Below are 9413 nucleotides of genomic sequence, written 5' to 3' on the forward strand. Positions count from 1 at the left end.
TAATCTGAGAAGCTGTATTATATGAAGAAGGACATGGTGTCAGTATTGGAGGAAGGCTCATTCACTTGTGATGTGAAGATGACACAACCTTACTTGCTGAAATCGAAAAGGCCTTGAAGCAGAAGCTCTTACTGTTGAAGATGAAAGAATACAGTCATCTGTGTGTATTACAACTCAGTGTAAAGAAAACAGAAATCCTCACAATTGATTGGGCCATCAAGGACATCATGAGAAGTACCAGAAAAGACTGACATTGCCAAGCATTTCAGTTTACTTGAATTCATAACCAACGCTCATGGAAGCAGCAGTCAAGAAATCAAATGGTATATTGATTGGGCAGATCTGCTACAAAAGATCTCTTTAAAAGAGCAAAAATTAGAGGATTTATGTGCCTGGCCCAAGCCATGGTGTTTTCAGTTACCTCATCATGTGCATGTGAAATCTGGACAATGAATATGGAAGATCAGAGAAGAATTAATGTATTTGAATTACAGTTTTGGGAAAGAATATTGAAAGTGCTATGGATTGCCAGAAGAACAAACCATTCTGTCTTGGAAGAAGTACAGCCAGAAGGCTCCTTAGAAGTGAGGATGGAGAGACTTAGTATCGTATACTTTGTCCGTGGTGTTGGGAGGGACCAGTCCCTGGACATGCTTGGTAAAGTTGAGGGTCAGCAGAAAAGAGCAAGACCATCAGTGAGACGGGATTGACACAGTGCGGCTGCAACACTGGGCTCAACATAATAATTGTGAGGATGACGCAGGACTAGGCAGTGTTTCCTACTGTTACACATAGGGCTGCTCTGAGGAGGAGCCAACTCAGTGGCACCTAACACCAAGAACAATTGGAAATTTCATAAATGCTCTGGGGGGGAGGGGGATGCTGAGAGTACAAAGTGAGAGACATGACATCTTATAAACTTAACCTGTTACTTAAGAAAGAGTGTTTGAGTTGGAATCTAAAGGACGAATAGGAGGTACCAGACAGTGTCTGTGATTTCAGCATCTGCATCCCCTACTGGCTGCAGCTGGTCAGAGGATTTGGACTTTGGAGTTCTGGTGTGGTGTTGTAGAATAAGCACTGGGTTGCTAACTGCAAGGTCAGCTAACTGCAAGGTCAGCCACCTCTCGGAAACCCTTTACAGGCTCACTATGAGTCAGAACTAACTCGATGGGGCCTTAACAACAACAGTGCCCTCCTGGGATCTATTTCATAGTGGCAACAGGCAGGCTGAGGAAGAGCGCCTTACAGGATAGAACCTGAGGTCAGAAAAGAGAGTAACTTTGAGCTCTGTTTACCCTTTCTCCCTTTTTCAGACATGTAATGCTTTCTTCTTACCTGACTTCACCTTTTGGGGTGGCTCTGAGCTTTTGTTAAAGCATAGAGAGTGGGAAGGGGGATCAAACAGCTTGATAGTCAAAGGTGAATCTGCAGGGGACTGAACCTCACTGGTCTGACTTTCCCAGCTCTGGGTGTGAGGCAAAGAGAAGCAAACTGCAACAATTGTGTTAAAAAGAAAACAAACACATATAGATCTTTTTTTAACTGTCCCTCCCAATGTATCCTAAATGGGCACAAAGTGTTGCTGACCTTGTCACCACTGGACTGGTGTTCCTGAACGGGCCTCATCAGGAGGACAGAAGGTTCCAGGCTCAGTGGTCAGGCCTGTAGCCTCAGAAAAGACTGAACCACAGCAGAGGAGCTCCTGATAACTGCGTCAGGTGGCACCATGAGCTTGTAAAACTAGACTTCAAATGAGTCGCTGGCTCCTAGAGGCATCATTGATGTCGAGTGAAAGAGTGAACAAAGCCTCCTTTTCACAGGAAAGCAGCAGGGCAATCAAAGGATGAAAAGACAGTTACTCCATTTATTCATTAATTTGTTAATTGCACAAATAGGTATTTTGGGCCCATTGGGTACCAACTACTGTTTTGCCATGGAGATTTCAAATCAAAGCAAGGTGCTGCATTCACAGACAATAAATTAGTGGCAGCAGAATAGAGTTTTAGGTTTTGTAATAAAATTTTGAATTCAGTTTTGGTTCAGGATGAGACAACGTCCCACTTGAGCATCCAGGTAAATAGGTGTTGCTCAATGAAGAAAGGAATTGGGGTCATTCCTGGACCTGTGGACCGGTCACATTCTAGATATGGCACAAAGTCAGATGTCATTGGATTGCAGGATACTTGTAGGAGAGTGATGAGAGGAGGAAGAAGACAGAATTAAGATCATGAAAGTTCCTGTAAGACAAGGTGAAGAAGCTAAACTTTATCCTGAAAGCCATGGGTGGTGGTGGTTATTTGCCGTGGAGTTGGTTCCGACTCATAGTCACCCTGCACAGGTGACTGTAAATCTTTTGGGAGCAGAGAGCCTCATTTTTCTTGTGCTGTGGAACAGCTGGTAATTTCGAACTTCTGACCTTGAGGTTCGCAGCCTGATTCGTAACCACTACACTACCAGAGCTCCTTCCTGAAAGCTATGGCTACTCTTAATGTATTTGAGCTGGTAAGGAGGGAAATGCCTGTGACTTTTTGGCTGTGTACATGAAGATAAATATGTTGGAGACTTGGGAAGGTTAGGGAGCAGGACAGAATCACAGGTAGCTGTCAGGTTTCTGACTGGGATGACCAAGTATCACTTGATATCTATAATTTACGGCACGGAATACATGAATTTCGTCTTCCATGTGTCATATGGAGTATGATGGGTCTTCTCTGCTTAGTGGTCTTTAATTGGAGGTATATTTTTTTACTCTGTGGTATTTTTTTACTTACTGTAGGAGACCACTGTGCTAGCAAATTTGAAGAAGACTCAGAACTGAGTCTCTGAGGTCCCATTTTATATACAATTCATGGTTTTTGAGGCATCACACCTGGCATGATCACCTGGAATTTCCCCAGTTAATAAGACTCAGGTTCAGATTGGTTATTTCATCCAAGCAGGTTATTTTATTCCTCGGCTTTATTTGTAAAATGGGGATTATAACAATTTACAGAAGTGTTTGTTGCCATGACTGGCTGTAAGAACTTTTTGTAAATTACAGAGTGAACCATGTACTTTTCTTTTAAGAGCCAACTGAGAGATAAAAAGGTTCTAACCCAGATACACTGATCCTGAGACGCGTATGAAACATCTAAACAGAGAGGTCCAGGAAGCAGTTCAGAGCTCCCAGAACACAGCAGGCAGCTGAGCAGGAGATGGAGATCTGAGGACCACCTGAGTGTGGCATCATCTCATGGAGCCTTCTCTAGATAACAGGCTGAGAAAGCTGAGGCCTGTGGAGCACAGAAAATGAGGAGGAGGCACCAATAAATAAACAAGCTAGTGAACAGTATTTCTTTCCTGGGCTATTATGCTCAACATTAACACCAGTTTCTAAAGAAGATAGTATTGTGTTCTAATCAGCATTTTGAAGTCAGGGTGATGTTCATAATTTCAAAACTTAAACTCACAAGCCAAACAGGAAATTAGCATTAGCTATCTGACTGACTTGACATAAGCAAAACCCAAAAAACAAACACTAAAACTGTGGGTTGAACTGAGCTCTGGTCGATCAGGAGGTGCTCATTCACATGTAGACCGTGATGAGCATCACCCACACTTTATAAGGAAGCAGGAGCTTATTGACTTCCAAATGACTATTTCCAGTTCAGGAAGCAGCATCTTTTCAGGCATATCAAATGAGTTGCATTTTCATTTGATTCTGTTTGCCTCATGCTAGTGTTATACCTAAAGTTAGCATCTTATTACAACTTGGTTTTTAATACAGATTAATCAAACCTAAAATGAAGACTTCTCCATAGAAATGAAATACCGTCACTTAAGGAGAAGACAGTTTTGATTTAGTGGATTTTCTGCGCAGCTGGCTTTTTCACTCTGGGATGCTGTGAAATGTGCTAATTACCATTTGTCAGTCTGGCAGGTGGAATCAATGAGTCACTGTCCAACACAGGAGACCCTGGATACCACTGTTGGTCTGCATATGTTAGCTCCAGTTAGTCACTAACTCTCTGTAATTTTGTCTCTTGGACAAAATAATTATTGATTATTGTGGTGCTGTGGGTTAATGCGCTGGACTACAGTGTCGATTTGTAATGAAATGTTGGCAGTTCAACCCTCACCAGCCACTCCTTGGAAGCCTTATACAGGATTGCTGTGAGTCAAATGGACTCAACAGCACTGAACAACAGTAAAACACACACACACACACACATATGTGTGTATATGGATATCTGGGGGTGGGGTGGGAGCATGGAATATACATGTATATATATCCAGAAGTCCTGGTTTGGTGCTGTGGGTTAATGCACTGGACTGCAAGGTCGGTTTGAATCTCAAGGTTGGCAGTTCAAGCTCACCAGCCACTCCTTGAAACCCTATACAGGGTCTCTGAGTCAGAACCAGCTCGACGGCATTTAATAACAACAACAACATAGTTTATTTAAGTGAAGCTGTATTTTTTTTTTTTTTTTTTTTCTGGCTATGAAAAAAGGAGAGAAAGCAGAACTTGTAAGCAGTACAGAATTTCTCTGCTCACAGAGATAATCTGTCTTCATAGCTTCTGTGTGTGTTTAACACAGGTACATAACGGATTTCTTTGTATCTACCTAGTCACCTCTGTTGATTCCATTTTATGCCCTGCTTTTTGTCTCCACGTAATAGTACATTGCAGATATCTTTCCTTGCTATTGTTTACAGATTTCCCTCACTTCTCAGCAGCTGTTATATAGATGTATATGATTTACTTAACCTCTGTTGATGGGCATTTAGGTTATTTTTCAGTTTTCACAATTAACATTAAAACGGTTACACTCTCATTAACGTTGAGCATCCTTACACCCTTGTCAATATTACATGTTGTTGTTATGTGCAGTGAACTGGTTCTGACTCAGGGTGACCCTTTGTATGGTTTTCTAAGCTGCATATTTTTGTGGGAGCAGAAAGCCTCATCTGTCTTCTGCAGAGCTGTTGATGGGCTGGAACCACCAGCTTTTTGGTTCGCAGTGTCTATCGTGCAGAACTACCGCATTTCCTACTAAATGTTAGAAAATTTTTCCAATCTGATGAAAAAAGAGCTTTTTAAAATTTCATTTCTATTAGTGAGGTTGGACCTGATACGCACAAAATTTGTATTTCTTTGAATTGCTGTTTGGTGTTCTTTGCCCATTTTTCTATTCAAGTGTTTTTTGTTGTTTTTAATGATTTAAGGTTGTTATTTAGTCACAAACATTGTTCATTTTCTTCTTTTCTATTAAGGATTAAAAGTAACACAAAGAAAGACAAAAGAGGGCAGCAGAGGGAACAAACAAGATGGCAGGTTGGGTGGAAGTGCAGTGAGGGGGGCAGAAACCAGCATGGTGGAAGAACCATGTCTGATGTCCTCTAGCCTCACAAGAGGGAAGGAGAGGTCAGACATGCCTCCACGCTGCAACCGTCTTTACCCTATTTTATCACCAACCGTCCTTCCCACAACATCCTTACTGTTCTTTCTCCTGGGTTGAAGAATCCGTGTCAGTGGCCACAGAACTCAGACAATGCTCAGATTAAGGGGTTTGTCAAGGAAGATGAGAGTAGGGCACAATTCAGGGTCACAAACAACTCAGGATGCATCAGTTCTCCAGTCAGAAATGTCTCTTGTGCCATACTGCTGGCATGTCTCACTCTTGTGTTTGACCTCTCAACCATGCTCTCGGCAAGTGCTCCATAGCCAGTCTGTTAATGTCCAAAGGGTACATTGTGCAAGCCAGCCTCCTGCCCACAGGCATTCTCCTTTACTCTGTCCGTGGGTCAGGAAGCCCACAGCTGCTCTGTCTCTTCATGCCCCCACCTTTGCTGGCTGCCGCTGTTTTTCCAAGTAGGGAACACACGCTCAGCTTGTAGCTTTTCTTTCTTGATGGTGCTAGGTTCGTTGGTTCTTGTTTCTGAGATGACTTTTAAATTTAACAGGTTGACGAAACTACCTAATCCCTGTGTTAGAGTCCTATACATCCTATTTGTGTGGTCTTACCCTGTCCTTTAGTGGGAGTTAAGAAGACTTTGGATAGAAAAGCCATGTCAAGTAAATGTACAATACCACATGGGGTAGAGGTCAAATTGACAAATTGGAATGTGGTTAGTTTATGTGGCCTTTTGTCTGCCTGTTTCCTTGGAAAAACAGCTTCAGAGATTTTCCCTCTAAACACTAAGGAGTTACCTTTGCCCTAGTCTGCTTCCCCAGAGGGATTGTTTTGTGTCCTGGGTGTAAGAAATGGCAACAACCATCCCTCCCACAACACTCTCCACTCAGCCGGGTTTGATCAGTCATTGCAATGGCCACATAGAACTCAGGCACCATCCTCGCAACTATGGGGCTCATGAGGGAAGTTCGCAGGTCACAGTTGAGGATTAGAAATGCTCAGGACACCTCTCCTCAGCTATGCCCACAGGCAGGCCTCTCTCTGGCCCTCAGCCCCTTGGCCTGGCCTCTGCCCTCCTCCAGGGATGTTACAAAGCTCCTTAAATGCTCCTGGTAATGCTCACAGGGAACACCATTCCACCGTAAGCCTCAGCCCAGAGGCAGCACTCAGCTCTAGCTCTGTGGTCAGCAAAGCTAGTTCCCCAACTAAGTGCCCAGAGACTCCCCACTCTGCAGACAAGCCTCCTGCTGAATGAAACACACACAGCTGTGCTTGCTTCGTGAGCCGGGACCCTACCACCCTGGCTCTTGACTTTACTGCTGACACTTCTCTACTGCTGCACTAGTGTCACAATTCCTGTCTCCTGGGTCAAGGCAGTTCACCATGCGGCATCTCAGGGTTTAAAGGACACGCACCACTCTTGGCTCTTCTTCCTGATGGTAGTGAGCTGGCCCCCACTCAGCTTCTCACTTATGCCCAGCAGGGTGGCAAAATGGGCCAATCACAATTAATAGCCACTCAGAATTGAATAATGTAATTCATTAGCATTATCCCCCACCTTCTCTTACCCAGACCCTTCAGGAAATAGTTGTGGGGTAGGAGTTACAAAGGCTGTGTCTAGAAGAGGCATATGAAGTGATTCACTGCACTGTACTGGGTAAACTTTAAACTAGTTTGATGCTTTTAGGCTGGCCCTGGGCTGTAGTGTGCCTTGTGGTTGGCATGTATTTTGCAGGGATTGGTCAGCATACCCATCCATGTAAATGACATGACCGTGGACTATGCAAATGAATAACTATAACATGCTATATAAATGAAGAATCTGTAGCTTATTTAAACAGATTGGTCAGTTTGTAGTCCCAGCTGGGAGGGGCCGTATCTTTAACTTGAGAAGGGAGTCATGTATACATGCAGATAATCCCACAGAGGTTTTTCAGACAGAAAGAAGCAGCAGAAAAAACAGAAGGAGTAAGAGAAGAAACAGAGAGAAAAGATACAAGGAACTGTAGCACTGTAGACAGCAAGACACCCAGAAGGGCCATCAGCAGAACTGGTGGTGACAGACAGCAGAACCAAGGACCTGAGAGAGGAGCTAAGAGAGCTACACTGCACTCGAGAAGGGAGACTTTCCCTACATACTTCCTGAGTTGTAGCCTGTCGATCCTGACCCGGAGTTGTAGCCTGTTACTTTCTTAATCACTTCACTGTAAGTACAGGTGTGATCTCTATGAGGCCTTGCAGTGAATTGCCAAACCCAACAGGAGAAGAGAGCTCTAAGGGGGAGGGAGAGAGTGGCCAGTGTCCGAGATGGAGCTTGGAGAATGAAAATCTGGGATATACAAGGGGGCTTCAAAATACTCATGGAAAAATACCATTAGCTTTTAATTGTACTTTTCCTAAACTTTTTTTTTTTTTTTAATATTTTATTGTGAATTATATGATAGTTTACATGGGAGAACATTAGTTTTACATTCATTCTATCATATATCGTTTCATTGCCATGGTTACAATCCCCTCCATGCATCATCAACCAACCAAAGGGTATACACTGCAAGCCTGCCCCACTCCTCCCCAACCCCCGGTCTTCAGCACACAGTCCCTCTCCCTTTCTGGATCTAAAGCCCCCAGCTGCTCCATCACTCCATGTCATCATCTCTGCCTCCATCTCAGGCATCGCTGCTTCTCTGGGTAGGGTCCTGCTCTCGGGCTCTTCTCCATTGATGGTCCTAGGGACCTCCGATCCTAGTCTGGAAAGTTAATCACTCCCTTCCTTGCTATAAAACATCTACCTTTACATTTCCAACCCTCACAATCAGTCCTGGTAACAATTATTCACTGTTGTATCACAAGAGACCCATCTGCATTTCATTTCATCAGCTCCACCTAGACAGAATACTACTCAATGGAGATTCTGCCTTCCTCCAGGCCCCCTGGCTCTAGGTTCCCTCTTGAAAGATTGTAAGCCAGTCATTTCTTGCCTTTGTAGCCCCCCCCCCCCATTTTGGGTAGCCAATGTCCAAGTTGCCCATCCCTGTCTACTTTGTGTGTGGAGGAGGTGGGAATGATCCTCATTTGTTCCCTCTTTTGAGTTACTGCGTCCATAGGTGTAGGTCAAGTTCATCAAATTATATCACATTACTCTTTTTTCTTCTTTCTTCTTCTGGTTGAGCTCTGATCATCCAGTCATTGAAGTCAGGTCAAGTGGTTATTATCTTCAAGTGTGGGTGTTCTTGTGCATATGCCCTCTCTTTTTATCAGCTGCATGCTTCACTCTCCACATTGTAGGGCTTAGCTCGCCACTTCATTGCTGTTTTTCCTTCACTTCCCCTTATCGGAGACAAGCGTGGTCACCAATCAGAGCGGGTATTCCCATTGAGTCTTATTCTTGGAAGGGGGTTTGCACTGAGGGGACCTCACCACTTGCCTTGATGTTTCTTGGGCAAGCAACTTGTTTGTTCTTGTAGTAACAGTCTGTCTGCCTCTATTGTTTTGTATTTTTCCTGTAGGTCTTTCTTTCAAGAAATATCTTCTGTTCTTCTAGCCGCTCTAGGCTGGTCTGCTTGTCCTTTCAAGTGGAAATTTCCCATCTCTGGAGATATGGATGTGGTTCAGGCTTCTACCTATAGTCTTCCATAAACTTTTTGAAGCCCCCTTGTATTTGACCTCTTCCTCATAGAAATTGGCTTTGTGCTGAATCTTACATTTATTATTTGTGTATGGAAATATGCAGGCCAGATTCAGCCCACAGTGTGTGTGTATATATGTACACACACATATACATACATACATATTGACCCAAACCATTTTTTCTTTTTTAAAAAGTGAATGAATTATTAATTCCTGAGACTGGACGGTGTCCAAGAATTCTAAAAAAATCAGATAGAAGACCTGACAACATTGAGCTTGCTTCCTGACGACCACGATGCTGGAGCTCATTTGGAGCTAACTAGGATTGTGGGGAGCAGCTCCTAACATCACCACAGCCTGGTGCCCGCTCCCTCATTTATATATGCTACT

Source organism: Chrysochloris asiatica, unplaced genomic scaffold (assembly GCF_000296735.1).
Source record: "Chrysochloris asiatica unplaced genomic scaffold, ChrAsi1.0 scaffold00013, whole genome shotgun sequence".
Classification (NCBI taxonomy): domain Eukaryota; kingdom Metazoa; phylum Chordata; class Mammalia; order Afrosoricida; family Chrysochloridae; genus Chrysochloris; species Chrysochloris asiatica.